General features: G+C 38.8%; 1 protein-coding gene across 3 annotated transcripts in view; it reads right to left on the reverse strand.

Annotated features, from left to right (window-relative positions):
* LOC310746579 (vomeronasal type-2 receptor 26-like) overlaps positions 1-13,919 on the reverse strand; it is a 239,622-nt gene that overhangs the window by 96,582 nt on the left and 129,121 nt on the right. The window lies entirely within an intron of this gene.

Below are 13,919 nucleotides of genomic sequence, written 5' to 3' on the forward strand. Positions count from 1 at the left end.
TGCAGGTCTGAAAACTTATCTCAAACACGATGTATCCACAGCACAAAGTCATATATATCTGGGGTTGGGGACTATCAGTGGTCATGATATATCCTACCTGTGGAACTTTGTACATGCCCAATAGTGTTGCCATGTGGAGGGAGGTTTCAGAATAAAGAGCCCCAATGACAGCCATCAGTTGGTTCTGAACACCACACTTATAGTTTGGGGAAAATCTGTTCTCTGCTGAAAGAAGTTGCAATATGCCAAGGTAGGTCCAATGTGGAATGAAATAACATTCATAGATATGGAAGCCCAAGGTAACATTTGGTAAGATATAGTGGTTTTCATTTATCTCCTTCACAGCATACACCAATGCTAGGGTGTGCAGATAGTTCTTAGTCAGTATACTATAATGAGATTTGGATGAAAGATGAAAGTAAGAGTTTGTTCTTAGTTAAGCTTTTACAGTGTTGCTCTTCACAAAGAGCATATGCTATAGCAGATACCCGCACCCCAACTTTTCAGTTATTTAATATATTTGGAATAGGGATGTATGCAAACCCATTCTATGACTGCTTGATGACTGGTGATAAGGTTTTTGGAAAGAGGTAAAGGGCTACAATTCAGTATAAGCCTGAGCTTGTAATGATTGATGTAATTGCTAGTATTCTTTAGGAAAATTAAGAAGAGATTACTATCAGTAGCAAAATTGTTGGCTTCCAATATAGTTGAGGGCTTAACCTTTTAAAAGTTTGAATTCACGATGGAAATTGTCTTGTCAGAAAACTTAAATATTATATATATATATATATATATATATATATATATATATATATATATCTTTATCTTTAATGGACAATTTTCTATAACTATGGCATGATTGGTATTCACACCATGAATGCTTAAAAATTAAATGCCAGACGTGTGTGTGTGTGTGTGTGTGTAGGGGTTATCATGAAAACTATAGCATGTGGGAAGGGAAGTTTTATTCCCAAATAACAGCACAGGGCAACTTTTACCAAGGTCTCAGTGGGGAAGGAGGGGTTTAATCCTCCTCTCCCCACATTCTGGGCTCATCCACACTTCCTTTTGGCCTTTCTGGGCACAGGTCCAGGCTTTCTGGGTCCAGCTCTCATTGGGGTTTTTTGTTTTGTTTTTTGTCCCAGTGCTTTCCCCAGGAAAACCCATGTTTTACCGCTGGATCACAGCATATTTTCCATGGATTGCAATTTGTTCTGATTCAACAGTAAAACACAGATTTTCCAGGCGGAAGTGCCATGAAAAAGAAACAAAAAAGAAAGAAATACACACCCAGACTGGGATGTGGAAAGTCCAAACCTTTTCCTAGAAAGTGCAGAGCAAAGCTAATCATGGATGAGCTTTTTGTGGTGCCCATGGCAATCCCACTAATACATGCTCTTTTACTGGCTGCAGTCCATGCATATACTCTACGCAAAGAAAACAGTTCACATATTACTGTTGCTAAATTCAATCCATGCAGCTGGTCTTTGTGACCTGGAAAGGTCTACTTAACGGAATGGAGGAAGGCTGGAAAGGAGAGAGGGAGGGCAGGCAGGCAGGCTTACAGAGTTTCTTCCGTCTGTTCATCATGAGGGTCTTTATCAAAGCTATGCAGTTGATCAGGCAGAAAAAACTGAGAAATAATTCCACCAATTATGAGATCACCAGACTGTAGATACCTGTGACGAACAGTGATGGGATCACTAATAATGCAATGATTGCTTTGCTGTGCCATGTGAGGCATCATAATATGCAACAAGACCAGTAATATCGCAAATGCAAATCTTTCCTCAGATCTTTCTGCAAAACACAAAATTCCTTGTTTCCCCATCCTCCTTAGAAGCTCCAGGAGTATGCCAGTAGGATTCCACTTTACTCTACACTGCAGCCTGCAATACAAACCTTAAAGCCTCAGATATTGAAGCCCCAGGTAGCAGCAGTGTAGGGTGTATTTATGCCACTCACTATGCTCATGGTTATTTGTTTTGCTAGTGCCTGCACAACTTGGGCAGTGTATTCAAGAGGGAGCAAAACTGACCACACTCCAATTAATGATCTAGGGAGGTGGATGAAAAGTACCTGTTTTCAGAAAGTTCCTCTGTGGTATTGCTTCAGCAAACATGTTTGTCACTATGAAAGACAATTCTTTAGGGGAATACTTATTTTGAAGTTACATCTCAAGAAATTTGAGATTGCTAAAAATGAAAATTATGGTTTCAGTGCAAAAATGGTTGCACCTGGGTGGATCTTCCTCAGTTTCTCATTTTTCCATTGTTAAATTTAGTTCATAACATTTCTTTGTGATTATTATTATTTCCTTTAAAAAATTATGAACATTCTAGTGTGCATATCTCTTAATGTTCACATGTTGTACACCGGTTCACCTAATATACACATTTTTTTTATTTTTTTATTTCCAAATAGAATTCACTGTTGTTTTACTTTCACTACTACATGTATTTTATTCCAATTTACCATAATACAATAGGTCAAAAATACATTGGTCAAAAATAAATAGTTAATTTAGTTGTGTTGGTCTTTTTTTAAAAAAAGAAAGACAAATAATTTTTTTGGGGGGGCGGTCTCTTTATTTATTATTCCACCCTTCCTTCAAAAGATCCCATATATATATGCAAAATTTCCAGGAAAACCTGTACATATGGCAAAGGGACTATTTTTTTGAAAAATCTCCCAAAAAAGCTCAGCTACTTAAACAAACACACATCTTAAAAAATGTTGCAACGCAATTTTTCAGCCAGATATTTAGAGTTGCACCATCCTTCTTGATATCCAAAATTATGACAAGTTGCCAGCTCACATGACTGGCAGAATGTGCTTAGGATCCAATTTAGCCCTCCCCCCCAATCCTGCCTCCACAACACCCCATTTTTAGGGCTTACACACATTTAAGTTCAAAGAGCTGAATCCCAGTGAGCTGGGAGAGGGGGTTTGTACTTGTGTATCTCTGACTGAGCCATGGATGCACAGTTTCAACAGCGTAGCCTGACTGTACTGGGAACAAACCAGTTCTGCTTGAGATCTTTTGGATCCTTATCCAACTCATGCTGGTGGATCTTGCTATAGGATTTTCCCCTTATAGATGAAAATATACAGATTGAGACAGCAGAAGGGGAAGAGAGATCGATAGATTCTGTATATGTGAGAGACATGGAGAATTTTGTGTTTGCAGATATTGAATGAAATGCTGTAAAAAAAAAGCTGAAATTCAGTCTTATATAAAAAACTGCTTACAATTAATAATTTTAATATTTTCACTTAATTAGGCGTTCCCTTTTGTTCAAATCAGGCCTCCAAACAATAATGTAACATTTTGGTAAAAAGATGAAAGCCAGTAAACCAGCACCAGAAGCTAAAATGGAGAAGACCTCCACAGCCACCGTGTATTTTCCCTTGGTACTCAGGTAGGTTGGAACAAAGGTCAACCAAACACTGCAGAAGACTAACATGCTGAAAGTGATAAACTTGGCTTCATTGAAGCTGTCAGGTAACTTCCTGGCAAGGAAAGCTATGCAGAAGCAAACAATGGAAAGAAAACCCATATAGCCAAGAAGACAGAAAAACATAATCACAGACCCCTCATTACATCCCAGTATAATTTCTTCAGTCTCTGAGTGCATGTCAGCATCTGGGAATGGCGGAAAGGTTGCCAACCATATGACACCAATTGATGCTTGGATAAGAGAGCATGAAAGGACAATGGATATGGCCAGTGGTTTGCCCACCCATTTCCTCATCATGCTTCCTGGTTTGGTAGCCATGAAAGCCAGAACCACTGTTATGGTTTTGGCCAATATGCAAGAAACAGCAACACAGAAGACTATACCAAAACTAATTTGTTGGAGAAGGCATGTTACTTTCAGAGGTGGGCCGATGAAAAGCAAAGCACAAAGGAAGCAAAACAAGAGGGCAATGAGGAGAATATACGAAAGGCTTCGGTTGTTGGCTTTGACAATGGGAGTGTCATGTTGCTTGATAAATATTCCTAGAATCAAAGCTGTGAAGAATGAAAAGAAAATTGAAAAAATGGCTAAGATGATCCCAAGCGGTTCTTCATAAGACAAGAAGGTTACTGTCTTGTGAACACACAAATTTTGGTCCTTGTTGGGATACTGATCCTCTGCACATTCAGAACAGTCATCCATGTCTGAAAATCGGGAGAGAAAAATAGTTTATTTTGTTTTCTCGAAACTCAGTGTATTTCTCTCGCTCTAATACTCCAACAATGTAATAGGGTTGTGACAGTGTTATTTGGCATGGGATCTTATCATAGAGTATGAATTGGATTTTGTTGATTTTTTAAAGCCGCCTCAGAGAAATCTTTCTGGAGATTCTGATTAAGCCAATGGGAAACAGCAACATCAGCAGCAGCACAACCTGAATTGCCACTACAATATTTCCACCCACCCTTCAATGAAAACCAGTATTTTTACTCCATGTGGAAACTGATGTCTGCTGTCAGGGGATGGGAAAGGTGGGGAAAATCTTTGTGCTCTGTCCTCAACTGTCACTTGTCCATGGATCTTTCATATAAGTTCTTCAGGAATGTATGATAACCCTGTACACCAAAAGCCTTACCCTCAAGGCTTGAAATCTTCTTATTTGGACAGGGGATGCAATCATAGCAGCAAAATGGTGCCCCTTCTTTCATTTTCTTGCTATAACCTGGATGGCACTTGTCTGAACATACAGAAATAGGCTGGGCCTTTGCATAAATGAGAGAAAATGATGAAAACCTTGCCATTACATACCAGTGATACAAATAATCGGTAACCCAGAAATTTCAATACAACAAACAAAAATTATTCAGCAAATATATTTGGGTTAACTACATAGACATTTTTCACAAACTCAACTACCTCTATATCTCTGTATGTATCTCAGGGCTCAGAATTATAGCTTTCTCTTTCCCCTCTTTCTTTCTTTTACTTTTCCATCTTCTTCCATTAATTTTCAACATAAAATGGTAGCAAGACAGAAAACTGAATACATGACTTGATTTCAGCAAAGCAATGACAGTGTCTTAGTTTACTGATTTCAATGGGTCTACTGATTTTGGTGGGTGTATACTGAACATAATTTTGTGTGCATATCGGCCTCTGTTCTATCTTAAACTTAGAATGTTTTCCTAGTCAACATTTAGGATCTAGCATTGTATAAAGTTATCATTTTGATATGTGCCCCTTTTGTTCAAATATATTTGAACTTTTACTCTACTTTGCAACCATGGAAAGGGGGGCAGGGGATAGCTGCCCTCAAAATAAAAAAAAGATCAATAAAAATACTTAACTAACTGAGGTTCTGCCCCCCGCCAACATAAATCCTGGCTACACCATGTTTGCAACACCTTGCAACTGTACACAAATGGAAAGAATCAGGAACTCAATGTTTTCAAATGACTTCACATTGTTAGAAGCCAAAAAGGGCAATATCCATCATTACAGTTTGTTGAGGACTTCTGGGAGAGAGGAATAGCAGTTAGGCTGTCTTTCTGTTGGCTTTTGCTGACAGAAGATAATTATGTGGTGATTGATTGATTAGTCAGGCAGATTGTCTGACTATTAGTATGGAGATAAGGGTGATCTAGGAAGTTAACTTCAAATGCTTTGATTGAGGCCATTTTGAAGTTACCATCAAAATGCTTTGATTGTGTTAGAGCAAGCTGGCAAGCTGAGAAGTTGTTAACATGCCCAAACACTGCACGATCACTTTTATTGGTAAAGAAGAATCTTTAAAATACTTCTGGGACAGGGAAAATTGTAACTGTTAAGAGGAGGAAATCCTCTTGTGGAGGAACTCTGCAACCTGGAAATTTGCAATTACCATCTTCTCTCACTTAAGAAAAAGTGAAAGGAAAACTGATTGTTAAATGTCTAATGCTGAGTGAAAAGCTTGATTTATGGTTGACCAGAAGGATTAAACAGATGAAGTGAATCCCTGTGTGAAAATCTTTATTTCTTTTTTCTGTTTCCTGTACTAAAAAACTAAGAAAATGAAAGTGAAGTGGCAATTGATAGCCATGAAAAATGATTTTTTTATAAATTAATACATTGCAGCTATAATTCTGAGGTGGAAATTACTTTCATAAACCAAAAAATGTGTAATAAAAATTATAAAAAAGAAATGGACATGTTAAGGTAAACTGAGTTGCTAATATTAAACAGAACATCAAAAGCATCCAGGGTAGTAAAAATACTTTTGGATCTCCCAGTGACTGCTGGTATTGTTCAACAATTGATGGTTGAACAATTAAAAATGATCAGATCAATGTGGGATCTGCTCCTTTTCTCTGGTGTAACTCTAACTGTACTGTATTTTAAAGTCTTGTTTTCCCTCTGCTGAGCTCAAACCAAATCAGCCAATGGTAGCCCTGCTACTGCATGGAATTTTGATCCTATGTACTGTATGTTTGCTCAATTTAAGATGGCATAATTTGTGGTAGGTTCCCATCCTTAGGAATGTTCCCTTACTGTTTGGTCTTAATTGGCAATATTTCAAATTTACTTGAAACTACCTGCTTGAAACCACTGTGCCATGTGATGTCACCTTCATTAATGGTGAATGCTTTTGCTCTGGCTTGCAACCTCCCAACTTTCACTCTTCGAAAGGACTGATTTAGGAAAGTCACCCAGTTGATAATATCAAATCCAGCTTTCAGTTCTCCATTCTGGTCAAAAGAAATCTCATCACCAGCACTGTTGTTAAATGAGACTCTCTTCACAAAGTGGTAGAGCTAAGATGAGAAAGAAAATATATTTTCATTAAAGATTTCAATGGCTTATATATGAAACTGTCTTCTAGTAATATCACTACTATCTACTCCACTTCACACAAATTCTACAAGTACTGTCTACTCCACTTGACACAAATTCTACAAGATCTACTGGGCAGACTCAAGAGGACCTAGAACAGCTCATGAATCAAAACATCTTTGATTTAAGAACACCATTCCATTAATGCATAGCAGACTAGTGCGTAAATGGGAGACCTGTAAGCCCAAAGGACATATGTATGCTATTTTAAGTTTTGTTTTGCCTGATCAAAGGTCTGTGGTATAAAAAGCAGGCCAAAAGAAGAAACCTGAAGAAATATTGCACAAAAGGATATCTATCATGTTGTTCTAGAACATTCCAGATACATCCCATATAGGCTGCTTTTCAGCAATAGACATTGTTTCATTATGGAAAAAGCAATAGTTGGAGCTGCATTTTATCCCATTCCTAACGTTGGACTCTTCACCACTCATCATTCACAACATTACTTTCACAAATTGGTGTTATATTGGGCTAACGACCGCCACTTTATCAAATAATTCATTCCTGATTCCCTGATCAGAAAAGAATGATGTAGATGAAGGAGAAGGGAATGGAGGGTGCATGAGAATTTATTCCCCTTCCTTTGGATTGTTTTAGAAATATCAGAATGAAATATTTGACGTCGCTGCGAGAAAATAATACTTTTCTGGAGCCAATAGATAACTGGAGGACTACAATGTGTGTAGTGCTCCTAAAACGCAACAGTTTCCATATAAAAAGGTATTAGTGAAAATATATCTGTAGTATCTATCATCTCTCTCTCTCTCTCTCTCTCTCTCTCTCTCTCTCTCTCTTCATTTAACATTGAAATATGGTGATATGAAAGTGGTAAAGAAAATAAGTTCATGAAAACGCTGCATATGGAGGAATTGTTAAAAAACACACACAAACATGGTCCTAACTCATATTTCCATGCTTGGGCCATTACCTGCCATGGCTGCGGATCCTGAAAATTAATCGTTCTTTCGTGCTTGAATAATTGCATGGCATGCAAGCCATGGGCCACAGCATAGACAGCATTGTAGATATTGTAGCTGTGGCCAACCATCTTCATTTCAAAAAAATCCCCAGAGAGGCTGTCCAGCTTCTCATTTCCAGTGCAGGATTTCTCACCCTCTGTGCTAACAAAAATATGTGGTAAAAGACACTTGAATGCCTGTACCCAGAAATCGCTGATAAAACCATCTTCTTTGGTCCCTAGATGGTTTCTGGTCCGTAAGAAATCATGGAATCCTAATACTTCATTGGACTGAATGGTGAAGCCCAAAGCACCTTGGATGACTTGTAAATCCCAGCCCTTTTGATAAGGGTATGAACTGAGTTCCTGCTGGACTGTTAGAATCCACACTTTACATTTGGGCGGCATTACATCATATTCAATTTCTGGAATGTATAACAGCCACCTGAAATTTATTATGTTTTCTGCATAAACAACAACTGCATTGGCATTACTCTCCATGGAAACATTATATATTCTCACCATTGAACCTATAGCTCCATACAGATCATTGATATAAATTACTTCAATTCTTTCTATGAAGGAAAAACAGATTCCCTGTTGGGGAAACATTGTTGTTATTGTCCAAACAAATCTATCTCCATTCTCATCATTTGTGGCAATGACCCCAACCCATGTCCATTGGAAGTGCAAAAGCAACAGGAGAATCCCTTTATGCTCATAGGTTTCATTTGGGACCATCTGGTAGAATGAATAAGTTTCAGCTTTATCAAGTATCAGTGGAACAGAGCCATATGTGAACTGTGGAAAGATATAAGGGGGATAGGATGGAATGGGATATGTTAAGAGAAATAAATAAGCCTGAGTGTGCATTTTGATTCCCTGAAGTAATAACATAATAACAACTAACCATTACTATATTTCAGTATAATTTGAATCCACATTCCAATGTGTTTCTATATTGCATGAGTAATAAATATTCATTTTAATTGTCATCACAGTTATAATTATTATTTATAAGTTAATTATTAGTTTTTATAATCTGTAAATATAATTTTATATATGTATACTTAATTTATTATTTTTATATAATTATTTATGTTTATAATGTATTTATATAACATTTATATAGGGGTGTGCACAGTGATGGCTAAATACATTTTGCCACTTAGAAACATAGAATTATGGAGTTGGATGGGACCACAATGGCCATTTGGTCAAACCCCCTTTTACAAGTGGCCTTACTGGATATTTCCTTGTAATGCAGGAATCTTTCACCCAACATGGGGCTCAAAACCGCAAGCAAAAATCAAGTGACTTTGTCATTTAGCTTTGCTGTATGTCTTATGTGCAGATCTGAAAGCTTATCTCAAACATGATGTATCCACAGCACAAAGTCATATGTGACTGGCCATGATATATCCTACCTGTGGAACTTTGTACATGCCCAATAGTGTTGCCATGTGGAGGGAGGTTTCAGAATAAAGAGCCCCAATGACAGCCATCAGTTGGTTCTGAACACCACACTTATAGTTTGGGAAAAATATGTTCTCTGCTGAGAGAAGTTGCAATATGCCAATGTAGGTCCAATGTGCAATGGAATAACATTCATAGATATGGAAGCCCAAGGTAACATTTGGTAAGATATAGTGGTTTTCATTTATCTCCTTCACAGCATACACCAATGCTAGGGTGTGCAGATAGTTCTTAGTCAGTATACTATAATGAGATTTGGACGGAACAGAAAAGTAAGAGTTTGTTCTTAGTAAAACTTTTACAGTGTTGCTCTCCACCAAAAGCATATGCTGCAGCAGATGTAACTCAACTTTTCAGTTAATTATTTGACCCAGCTCACCCAACTTTTCAGTTAATTATTTCAGAGATTATTTTCAGTAGCAAAATATTTGGTTTCCAATATAGTTGAGGGCTCAAGCTTTTAAAAGCTTGAATTTAAGATAGAAATTGTCCTGTCAGAAAACTGAAATGAAAAATATTGTTTCTTCCTTTAATGGACAATTTTTGATAACTATGGCATGACTGGTATTCACAGCACGAGGGCTTAAAAATTAAATGCCAGACATGAGTGTGTGTTTGTGTAGGGGATATCATTTGGGAAGGGAAGCTTTAAGCTCTCCTTTCTCAGCCATGATTTCAGGATATATTCCCACATAATAGCACAGGGCAATTTTTACTAAGGTCACAGCAAAGAAGGAGAGGCTTCAGCCTCCTCTGCCCACACTCTGGGCTCATCCACACATCCTTTTTGGCTGCATTTCTGGGCACAGGTCCGGGGTTTCTGGGTCCAGCTCTCAGTGGGTTGTTGTTGTTGTTTTTTTATGTCCTGTTGCTTTCCCCAGTTAAACCCGTGTTTTACCGCTCGATCGCAGCAGATTTTCCATCGATTGCAATTTGTTCTGATTCAACAGTAAAAAACGGGTTTTCCAGGGGAAAGTGCCAGGACAAAAACAAAAAAACACACTCAGATCTGGACCTGGAAAGTGCAGAGCAAACCTAATCAAGGATGAGCCTTTTGTGGTGCCCATGGCAATCCCACTAATACAAGCTCTTTTTTACTGATAGCAGTCCATGCATATACTCTACGCAAAGAAAACAGTTCACATATTATTGTTGCTAATTTCAGTGCAGCTGGTCGTTGTGAGTATATGACCCAGAAAGCTTTACTTAATAGAAGGGAGGGAGGGAGGACAGACAGGAAGGCAGGCTTACAGAGTTTCTTCAATCAATTCATCATGAGGGTCTTTAACAAAGCTATGCAGTTGATCAGGCAGCAAGAACTGATAAATAATTCCACCAATTATGAGATCACCAGACTGTAGATACCTGTGACGAACAGTGATGGGATCACTAATAATGCAATGATTACTTTTGTGTGCCATGTGAGGCATCATAATATGCAACAAGACCAGTAATATTGCAAATGCAAATCTTTCCTCAGATCTTCCCTCAAAACACCAAATTCCTTGTTTACCCATCCTCCTTAGAACGTCTAGGAGTATGCCAGTCGGATTCCACTTTACTGATACTCTACTCTGCAGCCAGCAATACAAACCTTAAGGCCTCAGATATTGGAGACCCAGGTAGCAGCAGTGTAGGGGGTATTTAAACCACTCACTGTGCTCTTGATTTTTTGATTTGCCAGTGCCTGCACAACTTGGCAGTGTATTCTAAAGGGAGCAAAACTGACCACACTCCAATTAATGATCTAGGGAGGTGGATGAAAATTACCTGTTTTGAGATAGTTCCTCTGTGGTATTGTTTCAGCAAACATGTTTGTCTCTATGAAAGACAATTCTTTAGGGGAATACTTATTTTGAAGTTGCATCTCAAGAAATTTGAGATAGATAAAAATGAAAATTATGCTTCCAATGCAAAAATGCTTGTACTTGGGTGGGTCTTTCTCAGTTTCTCATTTTTCACTTGTTAAACTTAGTTCCTTTAAAAAATATCATGAAAATTCTAGTGTGCCTTTCTCTTTATATGAACATTTTGTACACAGTTTTGCCTAATATAAACATTTTTAAATTATTTATTCTTTCCAAGTAGAATGCACTGTAATTTTACCTTCACTACTACATGTATTTTATTCCAATTTACCATAATACAGTATACTGTCTTACATAGGTAAAAAATAAATAATTAATTTAGTTGCGTTGGTCTTTAAGAAAGAAAGCGAAATGATTTTTTTGGAGGGCTATTTATTTATTTATTATTCCACCCTTCCTTCAAAGGATACTATATATATATATATATATATATATATATATATATGGTATAAATATATGCGGAAAATGTCTGGAAAAACCTGGGCATATGTTAAGGGGGATAATTAAAGGGGGGACCCCATAAAAAACCCCAATAGCCTCTGAACTTTTTCTTTTTTGAGCGGTGGATGTTCGCCAAAAAAAGCTCAGCAACTTTGACACACACACACACACACACACACACACACACATGACAACCCTACATTCTATAAAATAAATGCCCAGAACATTACATTACATGATATATTCAAGAAACTATCTTTTCAATTCCATACAAAGTGTGGCTTACGACACTTCTAAGTATGCATGTTTGTGTGTAATAGGAAGCTCATTGGCAACACATACAAGAAGACATGAGGCAAGAAAGATGGATAAGAGTTTATATTTATTAAAATGTAACAACTAAAGGATCTGCCAATCAAAATAATTCATCCCAAAGGAGGATCTCAAGTCTCCCATCTCCTGAGGCAGCTGTCAGAGGCATGCTGTGATCCCAAAGCATGTTTGTGAGAGAACTCTTCCCCTTATACTGTGCCTTCTCTCCCTGGCCTGATACTATGTGAGGTGTGATGGTACAAACTCAAGCAGACAACTATCTGGATAAAAATGGCCACAACTTTATTGATTACAGGTATAGGTGGAACTTTGGCTCAGGCATTGTGTGTATATCCATTTCAGCTTTCTGCTGGAGTGCTGGAACTATTTCAGGGTCGTGCCATGGACTATGGCCTCCCCATGGCATTGATTTACTGAGCTGGCCATCCTAAGCTGGAAACCCGATGGCCCGTCTGTCCTAAACTTAGCTTCTAGATAGGGACTTCCACCAAGGCCCTTCTAATGGGGTATCCTGAATACACCTCTGATACCATGGTGGGTGATGCACCATTTCACCCTGTGTTTGAAGACTTGGGTTCCTCTAATGCTTTCACAGTTTTGCTATGGAGAAGGCAAAACCTCCCGAGCTGCTGATTTGCCTACAGGGAGATGCCTTCCTAGTTCTGAATACAGCAACCATAGCAAGATCAGGAGGTGCAAGAAAACCACTGAGTAAGATCTAGGGGGAAAGCAATGTTAAACAGAACCTGAAAAAGAAAATACATTTTAGAAGCATGATAAGTAATTGCCCTGAAGTGTAAACGGAATAATGTAAAGGGGGTGGGGAGGTTTTGCTCTTCAGCTGACTGCATTGCGGAAGCCTCACACAGCCAGCTTTTTAAACTTCGCTGCAAGGCTGGATGGCGTAGCAGCCCAATGGCCAACCAGCCAGCGAGGCACTGCCATCCACCTGGAACCTCTGATTGGCCCATTCAAAGTTGCCCTATTTGGAGGGAAAACCACCCCTCAATACTGCGAGTGGTGGGCGAGCATGCTTTGGCTGCCCGGGACAAAGGCAGAGTGTGAGGGGGCTGCATCCATTGATCTCCTTGGAAGTGGTGAGGGGGCACTCTGTGCTCCTTGGATGTATGAAAGACCTACGTTTCCCAGCACAATTCAAAGTGTTGGTGCTGATCTTTAAAGCCCTAAACGGCCTCGGCCCAATATACCTGAAGGAGCATCTCCACTCCCATCGTTCAGCCTGGACACTGAGGTCCAGCGCCAAAAGCCTTCTGGCGGTTCCCTCACTGTGAGAAGTTAGGTTACAGGGAACCAGGCAGAGGGTCTTCTCGGTAGTGGCTCCCATCCTGTGGAACACCCTCCCAAAAGATGTCAAGGAGATAAACAACTATCTGACTTTTAGAAGACACCTGAAGGCAGCCCTGTTTAGGGAAATTTTTAATGTTTGAAGTTTCATTTTGTTTTTAATATTCTGTTGAAAGCCGCCCAGAGTGGCTGGGGAAACACAGCCAGATGAGCGGGGTAGGAATATTATTATTATTATTATTATTATTATTATTATTATTATTGGCATTTTGTCTCATTCATGCTCATGCACACTGCACCAAAGCAATGGAGACAGGGTTGACATTGGTCCATTTAAGCCCACCCTAGCTTCTAGCTTGGCCTTCTTGGGGTTTTATGGCACCCACCCTCCAAACCTTTATTAAGTGTAGACATTTGCTGGCTGATTTTTGGGATTCTGAGTAGGAATGCTTTGCCTATCATCATACTAGGATACTACATCTGACCCTTGGCATGGTTGGTTTGTCCATCTTGTCATGTGCCATTAGTATTTCACACCTTGTATCCTTTCTTGACTAAACTGCGGGAGGCAGTGGAAGACAGAGTGCCTGGCGTGCTCTGGTCCATGGGGTCACGAAGAGTCGGACATGACTAAATGACTAAACAACAACAACAATCCTTTCTGCAGATCTCTTGTGTTAAATTAATAAATATGGCCTAGTT

The sequence above is a fragment of the Podarcis filfolensis genome (assembly GCF_964270895.1).
Source record: "Podarcis filfolensis genome assembly, chromosome: 13".
NCBI lineage: Eukaryota > Metazoa > Chordata > Lepidosauria > Squamata > Lacertidae > Podarcis > Podarcis filfolensis.